Source organism: Alligator sinensis, unplaced genomic scaffold (genome assembly GCF_000455745.1).
Source record: "Alligator sinensis unplaced genomic scaffold, ASM45574v1 scaffold41_1, whole genome shotgun sequence".
Taxonomy (NCBI): Eukaryota; Metazoa; Chordata; order Crocodylia; family Alligatoridae; genus Alligator; species Alligator sinensis.
In genome coordinates this window covers 179930-195560 of record NW_005841926.1, presented here as the reverse complement: position 1 = coordinate 195560, position 15631 = coordinate 179930, and the positions used below count along the sequence as shown (strand labels likewise).

Sequence of the window (15631 nt, the reverse complement as noted above, 5' to 3'; positions counted from 1 at the left end):
TTGCATACCACGATTGGCCGATGTTAAATTATTCTCACATGGCGGCTGGCAATTGGCTCGCTAGCTGTATACAAGGTTAGGGGTGTTTCCGCCCTAGTTGGAGAACTCCACGATTCCCCCTGGAGTGGAACTCCGGCAGTTTGATCACCTGCCAACGACTCCCCGTCGTCGAAGCCTTACGACGTATCCTCCGTGTTGCATGCCCGAGTTAGACCTGAGGTACCCGGTCTACAAGAGCTCCTCGATTAGCGACTAGAGATTAGAATTGTTGCAACTACGATTGAAGTGTGAAGTCACTTCTCGCCTGCGCTGTATACGACTCTACAGTGTAAGTAAAGCCATCTCTTTTTCCAATTGATACGTGTCCCGTCTGTGCCTAATTCCGCTCCGGTAATAGAGAGTACCCATCTTCCCATTACGGGATCGCAGCCGCAACCCCAGCTAGCGTTCCCGAGGATTCCCGTTCCTCGGTCCACCCTCGGCCCCCACAGGTAGCACCAGGTCTCATATGTATGTCGTCATGTCTAGTTGGGAGGAGGTCTCAAGTGGGGCTCCCCAGGAGTCAGCCTGGCCTGGGTTCGCAATTCTTTAATATCTTCATGAACAATTTGGATGATGGAATTGAGAGTATGTTGAGCTGTTTTCATAGTTTCATAGTTTCATAGTTTCAGGGTCGGAAGGGACCTAATAGATCTTCTAGCCCGACCCCCCGCCAGGGCGGGAGAACAACCCAAAAACACAAACAAAACCACTCACCCTAAAAACAAAAACGGGACTCAAATGAGTCCAGCCAGGTAGGCATCCAGCCTCTTCTTAAAGACCCCCAGGGTAGGGGCCAGCACCACCTCCCTTGGAAGTTGGTTCCAGCTCCTAGCCGCCCTAACTGTGAAGTAGTTTTTTCGGATGTCCAATCTGTACCTCCTCTCCATCAACTTGTGCCCATTACTCCTTGTTATGCCAGCGGGGGCTAGGGGAAACAGCGTCTCCCCCAATATATATATATATATATATATATATTTGAAAAAGGACTTTTAATTATCTGTGATCTTGGACGCTAGTCCTAGCTCTATGTCCACCTTAGAAAATGTTCTGCCAAAACCTGGGATAATATATATATATATATATATATTTGAAAAAGGACTTTTAATTATCTGTGATCTTGGACGCTAGTCCTAGCTCTATGTCCACCTTAGAAAATGTTCTGCCAAAACCTGGGATTGAACCAGGGACCTTTAGATCTTCAATCTAATGCTCTCCCAACTGAGCTATTTCTTCTTTCATAATCCAAATGTGAGGGCTATTTGGGGCCATTAGAGATCCCTCACTGCAGCTGAAGAGTCCAGGTATGATGTAAAAGGTTCTGAGGTGCTGATTTAGCTCCCTAGTTCTGGGCAACCTCAGTCTGTTCCTTGGTGTGAGAGGGGAGGCAAGAGTCCCCCCCACCCCACAGTGTGGCCCGGACTCTGATTAGTGTGCCCCGATACTTACCCCAGGAACAGACGGGCAACAACTGGAGAGAGACCCAAATGCTGATGTTGACACAAAAGCAGGCTCAGCAGTTTTGCAGCTGCTTGAGCCTGTGTATCAATGAGAGCTGGTGGTGTGGCTCCTGAGCAGCACGGGCTGCTCAAAGGCAGCTGGGAATCCAGCTGAGGTGGCACCATAGAGGGAGGAGTAGAAAGCCATCTGGAAGATGTCGGCTGTGGAGCTGGGAGGCTCCAGCCCCAGCCACCACAAGAAGGAGCTGGGTGCCTGCTGGAGGACCCAGGCGGGTGAGGCAGAGGGCAGCCCCAGTGGTCAACGGAGGCAAGGTAGCTCCACTGAGAGGCAGCAGCCTCAAGGGATGCCTCCGGGAAGCAGAGGGGCTCTGACCAGGAGCTCAGATGCCAGGGCTGGAGATGGCTCCTCAGGCTCACAGGCATCCCCAGACAGCCTTACAGCAGGCAGAGCATGGGGAATCACAGGCCCCTCAGAGGGGGGAGTAGATGACACCAGCTGGAGGGACCAGAGCGACAGGACCACAGGTCAGCCGGGCCACAGGGAGGTGACACCAGAAGAGCTGGCAAGGACTGGACACAGGGCGGTTGCCGGTACACATGGCTAGTAAGATAAAGGGGACAGACAAGTCTTCCCCAAGGAGCTGGGGGCCCAGAGAGAAGGAATCTCAGGAGCCCACCTGTAGAAGCCGGTCATTTTCAGTTGAGTTCTTCAGTTACAGTATGACCCTGGATGGGGCAGGTTTAGTTTCTCCGGAGAGGGGAAGCTGACCCAGAGACAAGGGATGGACCCCTAAAGATTGATGGCTAGGAAGACCCGACCCTATCAAGGCAGGCAGTGTGGGAAGAGCAGCATCTACCCAGCCTGAGGATATGGTAAGGGTGGGGTAAAGGGGAGGTTTGGAGCGCCATGAAGACACCCATAGGGTTGAGACCCCTCTGGGTCCCCTGACAGGAAACTGCCTCCCCAACAACAGCACCGAAGATGTGGCAGGGAAGAAAATGGGCAGTGCCCAGATCATCCAGGGGGCAGCAGAATAGAGTTTCACCCTGAAGTCATTGTGGGGCAGGGCACCGACAAAGATGTCCCCAAAGCTGTACAACACCTACCAGCGACACTTGGGTTGAGTGTCAGTTCAATGGAGAGAAATTTGGGGTTCCAGGAATTCTCCATGGAAGGGGTTTGTGTCACAATGCAAAGGGCATTTTTTGCTCTTCTTGTATTTTGAATGATGAAATGTTATCTTTTAAATGTTAGTATTGTATTATCAAGCCCATGAAGTAGCAAACCTTAGAAAATTCAGATTAGCCTGAAAAAAAACTTCACCTTTGCCTTTACAAGGAAATATTAGGGAATGTTAAAGCATTCCCTTTTCTCAATTCACAGTTTGAATTAAGAATCTTCAGTACATTAACACTTAAGACCTCTATTCTCTGAAATTTTGTTAAAATCAGTCAAAGATGGGCCCCTAGCTCTTCTAACCAACTGTTTCACACTTTTAATTATTTGAATCTATAGCAGTAGTCACTAACCAGTTGATCATAATTGACTGGTTGATCAGGGAGCCTCTGACAGTTAATCTCAGTCTGGGGGGGGCTTAGCCCTCCCAGACTGAAATTGATTGCCAGAGGCTCTGTGATCAGGAGAAGTGGGATACAGAAGGGGAGAAGTGGGATACACATGACTGAGCTGAGCCATGCCCCCTGCCACTGGGGCTGGGCTGAGGGAGTGGGATGATCCCCTTCCATGCCCCCTGCCACCAGGTGAGTGGGGCCCTAGCCAGGCCAGGTAGAGGGAGGGTCGAAACCTGGGCAGCTTGTCCAGGTATGTGGGGAGGCTCCCACTGCTGCACACACCCTGGAGGAGGCCTGGGGGGGCACATGCCCCCCAATTTGTGCATGGGGTTAGGTGGCTGCCCTGGGGTCCTCCTCAAGGAAGGGAAAGCCACAGTTCTGAACTCAGCACCCATTTTTGGTGCCAAGTTTAAAACTGTGGCTTTCACATTTACTTCCCTGGGTGCTGGAATCGGGGCCCCTCCACCAAATGGGGCTGCAGGAAGGAGGACACAGGCCTGGGGCCAGGCCAGGAGAGCTGTGCCACACTTGTGGGAGGGGGCAGGCTGGGTGGCACTGTATCTGGGGGGGAGGGGGCTGAGCTGGGCTGAGAGAGCCATACCCCACCTGGAGCGGGGTGTTGGGGCTGGTCTAGGGTTGCTGCACTGCGCTGTGCCATGCTGTGCCTTTGTGGGTGGCAGCACTGGGAGGGCCTTGGGGGCTACAGCCTTCCAAAATTCAGCTTAGCCCCCTGCAGCCACCCCTCCCAGTGCTGCCACCCACCTGCATAGACATGGCACAGTACCCCCAGCCCAGCCCAGACTGGCCCTCTGCATCTGTGTGACTGCATGGGACAGCTGGGCAGCAGTTCTGGGCTGGCACCAGCAGCTTTACCTGGCATCCTGGGGGCCTCCTGGGGCTGCAGCAGTGGTGATTCTGCCGCTCAACATCTGGCCAACAGCCAGAGCATGGCTCTTGTTTTGGGAAGCACATGCTGTCCCCGCAGGTGCTGCCCCACTTCTTTTTTGCACAGGTTTTTTTGACCCCAGGGTCTCCCAGGGTCACCCCCTTCCCCCATGCTGCTATATTGTAGCATGAAGAACACCTGAATGTGCAGTATGTGGCACTGCAGACATGTTTGTGGAACCACATACCACACAGCTGTGCTTGTTATGGCCCTAGGATGCAGACAAAAGTGACAATTTTTACCTGATCTGGCCACAAAAAGCAGTCTATATTCATGGCCAAACACAAGTGCATAACAGCTTAAAAAATGGCTGATCAGGTGAAGAGCTGACCCATCATTGCATGAGGTGTCAGATAAAGACATTTTAAAATGTAGCATCTTCTGTAACTTGTGTCTGCACTGTGTTCCAGCCTGTCACTGTTTTCAGAATAGGAGGGGGGAAAGGGAGAAGAGGAAGTTCAGTCTGGGAGTTCAGTCTGTGGCACTGATGCCTACACAGTCAGATGGGTGGCAAATTGGCTCAATCGTCACAACCTGAGAGTGGTGGTGGACAGGTCATTTTTGACCTGGAGTGATATGGGCAGTGGAGTTCCCCAGGGCTCGGTCCTTGGGCCTGTGCTATTCAACATCTTTATCGGTGACTTGGAGGTGGGCATGGAAAGCACGCTGTCCAAATTTGCTGATGACACAAAGATGTAGGGAGAAGTAGGCACATTGGAGGGGAGGGAGAGAATTCAACTAGATCTAGACAGGTTACAGTGGTGGGCAGATGAGAATGGAATACAATGCAGACAAGTGCTAGGTGCTGCATCTAGGGAGAAGGAACCTGCAACATACCTATAAGCTGGGGAATGCCCTTCTCAGCAACACAGTCATTGTTGACTCCAGGATGGACATGAGCCGCCAACGTGAGGAAGCAGTTAGTAAGGCTAACCGCACCTTGTTGTGCATCTACAGATGCATAACAAGCAGGTCCAGGGAGGTGATCTTTCCCCTCTATGCGGCGCTGGTCAGGCTGCAGTTGGAGTACTGCATCCAGTTCTGGGTGTCGCACTTCAAGTGGGATGTGGCTAACCTTGAGAGGGTCCAGAGGAGGACACCTCGCATGGTCATGGGGCAGCAGGTCAGGCCCTATGAAGATAGATTAAAGGGCCTGAATCTATTCAACCTCCACAAGAGAAGACTGAAAGGAGATCTGGTGGCTGTCAGTAAACTCATCAGGGGGGACTAGCGGAAAATAGGTGAGGCTCTGTTCCCCCAGGCACCAACTGGGATAACAAAGAATAACGGCCACAAATTGATTGAGAGTAGGCTCAGGCTTGATATCAGGAGGCATTACTTTTACGGTTAGGGTTGCCAGGCTCTGGAATGGGCTCCCAAGGGAGATGGTGCTCTCCCCTACCGTGGGGTCTTCAAGAGGAGGTTGGATAGATATCTGGCTGGGGTATTATGATCCCAGCACTCATTCCTGCCCAGTGCAGGGGGTCGGACTTGATGATCTGTTCATATCCCTTCCAACCCTAGAAACTATGAAACTATTTAAGCCCCACCTGGAGGGTAGACTGGGATATTGGAGCCTGCTGAGGTGGGAGAGTCCAATTCACTCACAACATCCTTTAGCATAGGCTGGGGAGGCTGAAGAGCAAGCTCCCCAGCAATCACCTACTCTGGAAATCTTCAAGAGGAGACTGGATGGTTACCTTGCTGGGGTCATCTAACTTCCAGTTGTCTTTCCTGCCTGGTGCAGGTGGGCTGGACCCGATGATCCCCTGAGGTCCCTTCCAGTCTTGCAATCTATGAATCTATGAATCCCTCCACTGCCTTTCCCTCCTCCCATTCTGAAAACAGCAAGCACTGGCAGAAAGCCGTGGCCATTGCTATGGGAGCCCAGCTGCAGCCCCCGCAGATGACAGCTAGATTCCCCTTCCTCCTGGAACCAACAATGAACTTCTGTTTGGTCTGGGGTAATGTTGTAACTCAGAATGCTTTGCAGAAATTGTTCTGGGTTACAGCTGGGAGCCTCACTTCTGTCTACATCCCTAGTATCATGCACCTTGTGAGTACAACCTACTTTACTATTTTTTAATATACTTGTGTACTTGACTGAGACCTGGGCCTCTGACAGGTGTTACATTTATGATGTGATTAACTCCTGAGGGACCTCAGGAGGTCACGTAGTCCAACCCCCTGTTCAAAGCAGGACCATCCCTAACTAGATCATGCCACCCAAAGCTTTATTTAGTCAGGTCTTAAAAACTTATGCAACTTGAGACCATTGCTCCTTTTTCTGTCATCTGCCACCACTGAGAACTGTCAAAGGTGGATTAAGGTGTATTGGGGCCCTAGACAAATACAAATTAGAGGCCCCTTTCCCCCATGGGAGCTGGGCTGCAGGGTGAGGAGAGGGGCCCCTTCCCCTCCTGGTGCTGGTTGGGGAAGCTGGATGGACCCTGCCAGGCTGGGAGTGAGGGAGCATACACCTGCCTCTTCTTCCTGCTCTCCACCCACCTCCCTTGCCATGGCCAAATGTACACGCACGCACGCACGCACGTACACACAGGCACATACAGACACAGGCGAGCACCCTACGTTCACTTGTTCTCTGAACATGGACACACAGACACAAACACATTTGTCCTGCCACACACACACACACACACAGATGCACACGTTTGTTTTAATCACAGACAAATGCGGATTTAGGGTTACTTTTTTAATCCAAAAATTGGGGATTTGTTTTAATCAGAGAAAAAAAGGATCCCTGATAATTATCACATCCCTGGATGACTTTGTACACACTATAGTGAAGGAGTGGGCAAAATATGGCCTGAAGGCTGGACCTGGCCTGCCAGGCCATTCTATCTGGCCCATGGGGCCCCTAAAAAATTTAGAAAATTAATGTATACTTGCCCCTGGCTGTCTGTCAAAGATGAAAGGAGCCAGAGGCAATAGGACCCAGGGAGAGCCAGAGGCAGAACTAAACAGGTGCTGCAGCAACTCTGACCCAGCCCTCCCCCACTCCAGGCACGCCACCCTGAGCCCCAGCTGGAAGCCTCTGCCTAGCAGGGGCTTCTGGAGGCTTTTGGTCTAGGGCTGTTCCTGCTTTCCTGTGCTGAGGGAAATACAGATAAGAAGGAAGGAGGGAGGGAGGCAGGGGAGGGCGATCACCCCAGTCCTCAGGGCTGGCTAGGCCAGCTTCTGTGGTCCCGATGCTGCAGCTGGGAACCACATGGTACTGGAGCATGGCGGGTGGGGGGGAGTGGGGAAATGGCTGTGGCATGCAGGGGGAGGGGGCAGCAAGCGGGCATATGGAGTGCAGTGACAGCCAGGTGGGAGCATGGGGCCCGTGCTGGTGTACCAGGGCCAGTGCCAGCAGGCCCCAGAGCAGGATGGCCGAAACGCAGGGCTGGGCTGCCAGGAGCTATATGGAACTGGGCTGGCTCCCTCCTCTCCCTGCTTAAGCATCTCAGCCCAGCTTTACAGAGTGCCTGGCAGCCCAGACCCCATGCTTCTGCAATCCTGCTCTGGGCCTTGCTGGTGCTGGCCCTGGTGCACCAACATGGGCCACATGCTCCCACTCAGCTGTCACTGTGCTCCATGCACTCACTCACTGCCCCTTCCCCCCACCTGCTGCAGCCATTTCCCCGCTCCCTCCCCACCCCCAGCTGATGCACGGCAGCATCATGTGGTTCCCAGCTGCAGCACCAGGACCACAGGAGCAGCTGGGAGTGACCGGGGTGGTGGGGTGGATGGGGAAGAAGCAGGAGAAGGGCAGCAGTGGCAGATGGGGGGCAAGTGGCAGTGAATGGGATCATGAGGCCCGCACCAGTACCAGGGAGAACAACAGATATTTTGTATCTAGAGATCTCTCTTCACCCCTGGATGGAGTTCAGAGTGGCAGTGATGACATTTAAAAGCCTCAGTAGCCTGAAAAACTTAGATGAAAGACATTCCTACCTGTAGCTAATCAAAGCAGTTCTTTTAACATATTTATTGTGTGTATGCATGCTTTTAAACATTTTATCTTACTCTCTGTGTGAACGTCTATTTTTCTCTCACAATATCAGTTTCTTAAATGGGTGAATTTATTGCCTGGATTAGTCAAACTAAACATAGGCTGAAAGAGAGTTAATTTAAAAAGTCACGATAAATGGCAATGGTAGGTGGAGAGGAAGTACACATGATCAGGCCATAGAAATTGATATTAGTCATGATTTATTTAATATCTTTAAAATGTGTTTAGGATGGAAGCATACTACTAAGGACAGAAACAATGCAAAAAGATCTAGTGTTGACTGTTATTCAGGAATAACTGTCTGAAATGCAGTGAGAGTGAGTGAGAAAGTAGTAATAATTTTCATGCACTTGGCATAGCAACAGTATCTGCCCTTCAACATAAACTTCCTACAACGATGTCATAAGGTTTTGAACTTTAAAAAACTTTTGTACAATAATTTTATCTTTGAGAGACTTGCATTAAAATTCACACAATCTTTTCAGCAGTTACTGATTACTTGTCTTCTCTAAGGTTAAGGAATCTTTCTAGCAATGGAACTGTATACATACAATCATTCTTATTAATACAAATGTCTGGTTGAGTTTTTATGAGTGATTTATGGTTCTGAGAGTTCTACAAGAATGAACTAGTAGATTTCTGGGTAACTATGCCAAACATATGACACACAAGGGAAAGACCTAACTACAATAACAAGCACAGCCATTTTAAGGGTCAGTCACAGTGCCCTACTACTATCTTTCTTTCCTCTATTGTTTTCCTTCTTTTGAAGCAGTGAAAACAAAAGGACAAATAATCATTATCTTAAGGTCTATGGATGTTCCACTCTAACAGGTTCAAGTCACTTCCTTTTTTGTGAGAGCTGTCTGACAAATTGCTGTGCATGTGCTGATAAAAGTTAACAGTTTTACAAACTTGCATTACCTCAAAATACAACATGATACATTTTCTGTATGAATATGAATGGAATGACTGAAAAGGCTCCAGGCACTTGATCCTTTTTAGCTTTGTAAGTTACCACTAATTTCCTGTGTACAAAATTACTTCTAGATTTTACTTTGAGGGTTAGGGTCCCTATCTTTTGATCACACACCTGTACAGTAACCATGGGCAACTGGTGCCTCCTGAGTCTTGGGGGGCACAATTTGTGGGTGGATGTGGGGGTGGGCCTGGCGATGGGCCAAAAAGCCCCATATCCACTCTTATACGTCTGTGGCAATAACTTGAGTAACAGCAACATATCAAAGCATTCACATAAGTTATCTTATCTGCATGGGGCAAAGATTTGTGTGTCGGGTCAGGTGAACACTAGTGTTTTCCTGCCTCTCCCTGACCACTTTGCTGTTGCTGCTAGGGTTGGCTGTGGGTCCACTAACAGGAACCCCAGCTCTCCAGGGAGCTGGACTGCAGGGTCCTGGTTATGCTTGTAGAGTCACACCCACAAAGCAAATTCAAACCAAACCAAATAAAGAGCATTTACTTAGCTTCATGCCCTGGGAAGCTCTGTTGAGACCTTCATTTTCATCACAGGAGGTGGTCAAATTACCTATGAATCACAAAGAAAACAAGACAAACAAACAAAAAATCACAGGTATGTTCAGGAACATCCCACAAGCCAAACCAAATAAAGAATGTGTACTTAGCTTTGTGCCCTGGGAAGCTCTGTTGAGACCTTCTTTCTTCTCTTCATGCTCTTCATATACATCACTGGGGAGTGGGCAAAATACTTAGGAAATATAAGGAAAACATAAAGAATCTGAGGTAGCAGCATGGTTCTTGTCACCCAGCAGCTGCTTTGACTGGCTGGTTCCACTGACCTGATGAGCAGCCAAAGCACGTACCAGCTGCCGTGCAACTGCCTACTGTGTCTTAAACTGGCGAGACACCTAGCACTCCTGCCACAGACCCTGCCCCTCCATACACTTCCCATACTTAAGGAGTCAGCTCCCTGTTACTTACCTTGTTAGAAGAATTGTAGGTGTCAGTCCTTTCTGCTGGCAAACTATGCAATGATGTCTGGTATGTTGATAGCTTGTTTTTCAATCTGTAGTATTCCCAGGTTAGAAACACGAGCATCTGTCATCATAGTACTCAGGTAAGTTTTCAGCTACTGCAATGAAGAAAAGCTTCTATCTGTAGTAACAGGGATAGTTAGGTAAAGTACAAAGAGGTTTCCAAGATTTGGAAGGGTATCACACAGTTACATTTCATGAAATAACTTCACTCTTCTTTCAAGTTGGGGTGCTCCGCTTCACTGCTCATGCCAGCACTGCAATGAATTTCAAGCAGTCTGGAAAATGAGTTGATTTCAGACCTCAGATGCTCTTGGGCAATCCTGTAAGTTTTGGAAATAGTGTCTATGCTTTCCTCTGATGGGGTCTCGGAAGAGAGAACATCTTCCAGGGACTTTTTCCCCGTTCCTCCTCCAGGACTCCCCAGCCCCTGGCCTTCCTGTAAAGCTGGGAGCCAAGGTGGCATTCCCTTTACCCATGTACACCATGCCTGGCCCCAAAAATCACTCTGAGGGCAGCTAGGGTTGGGCTTATGTGCTGCAGCCTGGTGCTATACTTCCATAGGCCTATAGGGCCCCAAAACTCCCTCAGGGGCCAAAGGGACCTGGCCCCACATGTCAGGGCCTAGTACCGCCCCCCACAGTCCCAAAAGGTCCTTCGGTGCCCTGCGCCGCACACTAGTGCCCCTCCCACATGCAGCCTGGCCCCTGATAGGCCCCCAACACACTGCCAACCCGTGCAGCCCAAAAACTCCCTCTGGGGCCAGAGGGGCCTGGCCTCACATGATGTGTGCCAGAGCCCCCCCACACATGGGCCTGTGCAGCCTGAAAGCTGCCTCAGGTGCTGGAGGGGCCCGGCCCCAGATGCCACAGCCTAATGCCCACCCCACAGGCCTACATGGCCTGAAATCTGCCTTGGGGGCTGGAGAGGCCTGGCCCCACACACCACAGCCCAGTGCCTCCCCCCACAGGCCTGCATGGCCCAAAAGCTCTCTCGGGGGCCGGAGGCCACGGTGGGTGGGGCCAGGCCCCTCCTGCCCCTAAGGCATCTTTTGGGCCACATGGGCCCATATCAGAGGGGCACATGCTGCGGCCCAGTGCCCCCCCAAATGGGCCTACATGGCCCAAAAGGTGCTTCAGGGTTGGAGGGTCCTGGCCCCACATGCCTAGTACCCTCCCCCCCCCCCAACACACTGTCAGCCCGCATGGCAAAAAAACTGCTTCAGGGCCAGGTGGGGGTGGGCACATCACACCACTACCCCCACACCTCTCCCTGGGCTGCCCCTCCCTAGGCCAACCCCCACCAAAGATGCCCAGGCTTACCTTTTTCTGGAACAGCACCTCTGTTGGGGGATTAGACTCATCAGAGCACGCTTCGCAAGTAGGGATGGGGAGAGAGGGGCTGTGCGCTGGTTGGTTGGTCTCAGGGGGGCACATGCTCCTCCATGCCCCTCCAATGCATCGCCTGTGACAGTAACTTATCACAAGCCAAAATGAGAAGTGCATACATATTATAAATTAAGATGTAAAATGATCCCTGGTATATATGCTGATTTTTAAAAAGTTAAAAGAAACAAGTATATTTAGATAGTCAAGAAATAAGGTGATAATTTTTTAGCTTTGGCGGGAATTCATTGTTAGACATTTATATTAAAACTTGTACTTCAGTAACAATCCAAACACTGTTCCCAGTCCTCAACATTCACAGAAAGAAACATGTAAAACCGGTTTCTTTAAAAATAGGTTTCTAATGCTTTAGGCAGGGAGCAAAGTCAGAAAGTAACACACCAATATGGCTTTACTATGTATTAATTTTTTTTTATGTATATCCTGTTCTATCTAAATGAGCAGCTTACAATAAACAAACAACCCACAGAAAGGATTACACAAAGAGCACCACAAAGGCAAGGACTCTGGGCACTGAGAGAAATGACATTTTGTCATATGATCAGCCACTGAAAGCACTCTGCAGCTGTGCACTGACAGAAATGCTCAGCTGCAGAATGTTTTAAAAAGTGTTTGCCAGGGATCCTGTGTTTCTCTGATAAAAAAAATTCCCAATTTTCAGATTAAGGAACCCAAAATCCACATTTTTCCATGATTAAAATGAAACACTACTAGTACTACTACACACACACACACACACACATTTTCCTCTCCCCCCCCCCTATATATACATATGAAAAAATATAGTGGTGTTTTATTTTAAGCACAGAAAAGTGTGGATTTGGGGTTACTTTTTTAAATCTGAAAATTGGGGATTTTTTTTTAAATCAGAGAAAACCAGGATCCCTCCTGATCATGCGACAAGTGAACTATCATTACATGAGGATTCTGATGAAGGAACTGAAAAACAAAGCTCCTTCATTAATTTTTGTTAGTGTGCACTGGCATCAGGACTTAACTGAAGCAGCCCATCCCAAGGTGGGGGGCTCCAATCCCCCTGATTTCCCCCCACACACACACACTCCAGCACAGTCTGGGCAAAGTCCAGAAAGAACCTCTGTCTCCTGCCTTCTCCCCATCCCATCCTGAGACAGCACTGGAGCTGGGAGAAGGGGAGCAGGGCTAGGGGAAGAGGCTGAACACAAACAGCCTCTCTTGTTGGATTGGCTCTAAAGTAGATCTCAGTCCTCCACCCTCCTGATCTGACAGTGAACGTCTGTTGGGTCAGGAGGGTCAGTCTTACTCATTGCGCTTTCTGTGAAGTGCCATGAATTAGACCGGGGAGCTGCACATCTATCAGCACCTTCCAAGTCCTCACCACCCACAAGCACCACCTGCCTACCCAAACCCCCACACAAGCAAACTCTCCATCCAGTCCCAAACAACCTCCCAACTATCACCCCATCTACTCCCCTCTCACCCCAGTCCCTGCTCACCCATTCTGACTACCTCAGTGTGTGGAATTTCTTGTCTGGCTTGATGTAGTAATATACTATAGTGAATATCTTACAAAATATGTGTGTAATTTGGATTAGAGAGTACAATTCTTGAAGTAACACCTTTGGGTAGTTCTAGATCTTTCCTCAAATGGTATTCAGTATCTGTCTCTTCTTATGAAGCAGTGTGATATTTCTCAGTTTTGTTCATTTAAATTTAATTTTTTTAAAAACAGAACAAAAATGTATCGTTCCTCTTTGCAGATGGATCTCCTCCCCCTACAGAAGAGAGAGGAGAATCCAAATGATATCAGAAACAAATGGTTCACTATTCGTTCAGGACTACAGCCAACATATAATGTAAATTACCTACAAAAGGGACCTCAGTTTGATTAGAGATCTTCTTTGCCTTTGGGATTTAGGGGATACTCCTTTACTGGGGCTCAATGACATTTCTCCAAGTCTTGGGATGCAGCAGGCAGTGGCTGCAGGCTGTGGCATCGTACCAGAAGCCGGGCCATCTAACTTTTGCTGGAAAATTCAGTTACGCAACACTGCACTTTAGAACTGTTTTAACTTTCTTGGTTTTACAATGGCCTCTGAACAACCACAGTAGGGCTGAACTAATGATAACATACAGCTCCTTTTGATGGAGCTCTGAAGCCAAAAGGGAGTTCATTGGAAGTAGAAACTTATCATGGATATGTCCACCACAGCCTCCAGCAGGATCAAGTGAAAGGATTCCCTTTTTCTGTTTGTTTTCAGAGTAAAAGACCTCTCCCCCTGTGAACATCACAGGCCTCCCTCCTTGTACTTTTATCCAGTTAGGTAAGACAGCTGGAAACTGTTGGAACAATATTTTAGTTTTCTAGGTTTTCTGCTTTCCTTTCATTTTCCTAATAAAGGAGGTGATATTCTGGACAACAGTAAGTTTCAAAAACATGAAACAAATGCCCAACACTATGAAACTGGCTTTAAATTATTATATTAAGAAGTAGGGGTTTTGTTCAAAAACAAGAGGAAGAGATTTACAGTACAATTGGGTTACATATTCAGGATTTTTTCCACAACCATCAGGGGTTTAAATGAAAACTGAGATTTTCACATATTCATATGATCTCATGAACAGGGGCTTTAAGAAAACCACTAAATAACACAAGTAAAATGACAAGCTTCATGATAAAACAGTAAGACTTAGCAATACTTAGCTTGCTGAAATTTTAACTCTTTTACAACCTTACTTTCCAAATGTGAAAGAATATAGACGTCTTCCCATTTCTAATCTGTTGCATCATCACAAGTCTGAAGTAATTGGACTTATATGGAATTATATGGGTTACATTGCCATAACTGAAATCAGACTCTGGCTGATCTTCAATCACCATCTTTTGTACTATTTCTGCCACTATTCACCCTGTAACTTTCTCTTTGTGTAATCTAATTGGTTTCATTGTGAGAAAGTACTAGAACATAACTTTTAAGCTTTAGGTTTCAAAGTTGCTTGTATGGGAAAAAAATACCATTTTTTTGGCTCTGTAAACAATGTAGTTTACCCCTGGGCTTAGTTGGCTAACATTGTATTTTCTGTAACCTAGTTGCATTCCCCTCCTCACCCCATCCCTTTTATGTTAGTCCCTCACTCAGGCGATCTGTATTTCTCTACTGGCATTGTCATCTTTTTGGGTTTATAACTCTTAACATCTACTAATAAAATTCAATCTGACTCTCAGAAATGATTCCTTTAATTAAAATGAATTTTTATAAGGACATCAGAATCTAACTAAAAATACTGTTGCATTTTCTCAAAAGCTCTTTCATTCTGACATAGCATATGCAGTGTAACATTATCAAATAAATACAGGGTGCAGATAAAGGAAAGAATTATACTGAATAATATGAGGGTGGTACTTAAATTTCAGCTGAATCCACTGTACTTTTTTTGACTATTTACTCTATCCTGCAGTAATTAGAAGCTAACTTGATATAGGAACATAGAACTGGAAGGAACCTATGGACAATTAAGTGCAGTCCCCCTGTCTTCATGAATGATCACTTACCCAAAGAATTCCCAAAATCTCTTTCATTCAAAGGAAATCATTGTGATTTAGCTTCACTTACCATGTGCTAGCAATTGACAGATAGACCAGATACAATGAATCAGCTGATACATATTTATGGTAAGTGGTAACACTTGCATCACACACGAACACTTTAAAGCAGATTTTTTTCATGTAAGGTTTACCTGTCAGCAGTCAAGGGGGAAGGAGATCCCAGAGAAGAAGCTCACCAGAGAGGCTTGGCTGCCTGTTCTACTTTGGGTAGGATTCATAGTTTCATAGTAGCTAAGGTCAGGAGGGACCTGAACAGATCATCTAGCCTACCCTCCTGCCACAGGCAGGAATGAATACTGGGTTCACAAGACCCCAGACAGAGATTGTCCAACCTCCTCTTGAATTTGCCCAAGGTAGGGGCAAGGACCACTTCCCTGGGAAATTGGTTCCAGATTTTGGCCACCCTAACTGTAAAATATTGCCTTCTGATCTCTAACCTAAGCCTATTCTCCATCAGCTTATTACCATTGTTCCTTGTCACCCCAGGTGGTGCTGGGGAGAAAAGGGATCTACCTATTTGCTGTTGATCTCCCCTGATGAGTTCGTAGGCAGCCACCAGGTCCCCCCTCAGCCTCCTCTTGCGGAGGCTGAACAG

General features: G+C 48.0%; 1 protein-coding gene and 1 non-coding gene across 2 annotated transcripts in view; one reads left to right on the top strand and one right to left on the bottom strand.

The window, feature by feature from the left end:
* GPC5 (glypican 5) overlaps positions 1 to 15631 on the top strand; it is a gene marked incomplete at its 3' end in the record, with an annotated part of 297818 nt that overhangs the window by 169360 nt on the left and 112827 nt on the right. The gene's annotated exons all lie outside the window — the stretch shown is intronic.
* TRNAF-GAA lies at positions 1203 to 1275 on the bottom strand. Its single transcript has one exon. It is a non-coding gene; the product is annotated as a tRNA-Phe (tRNA).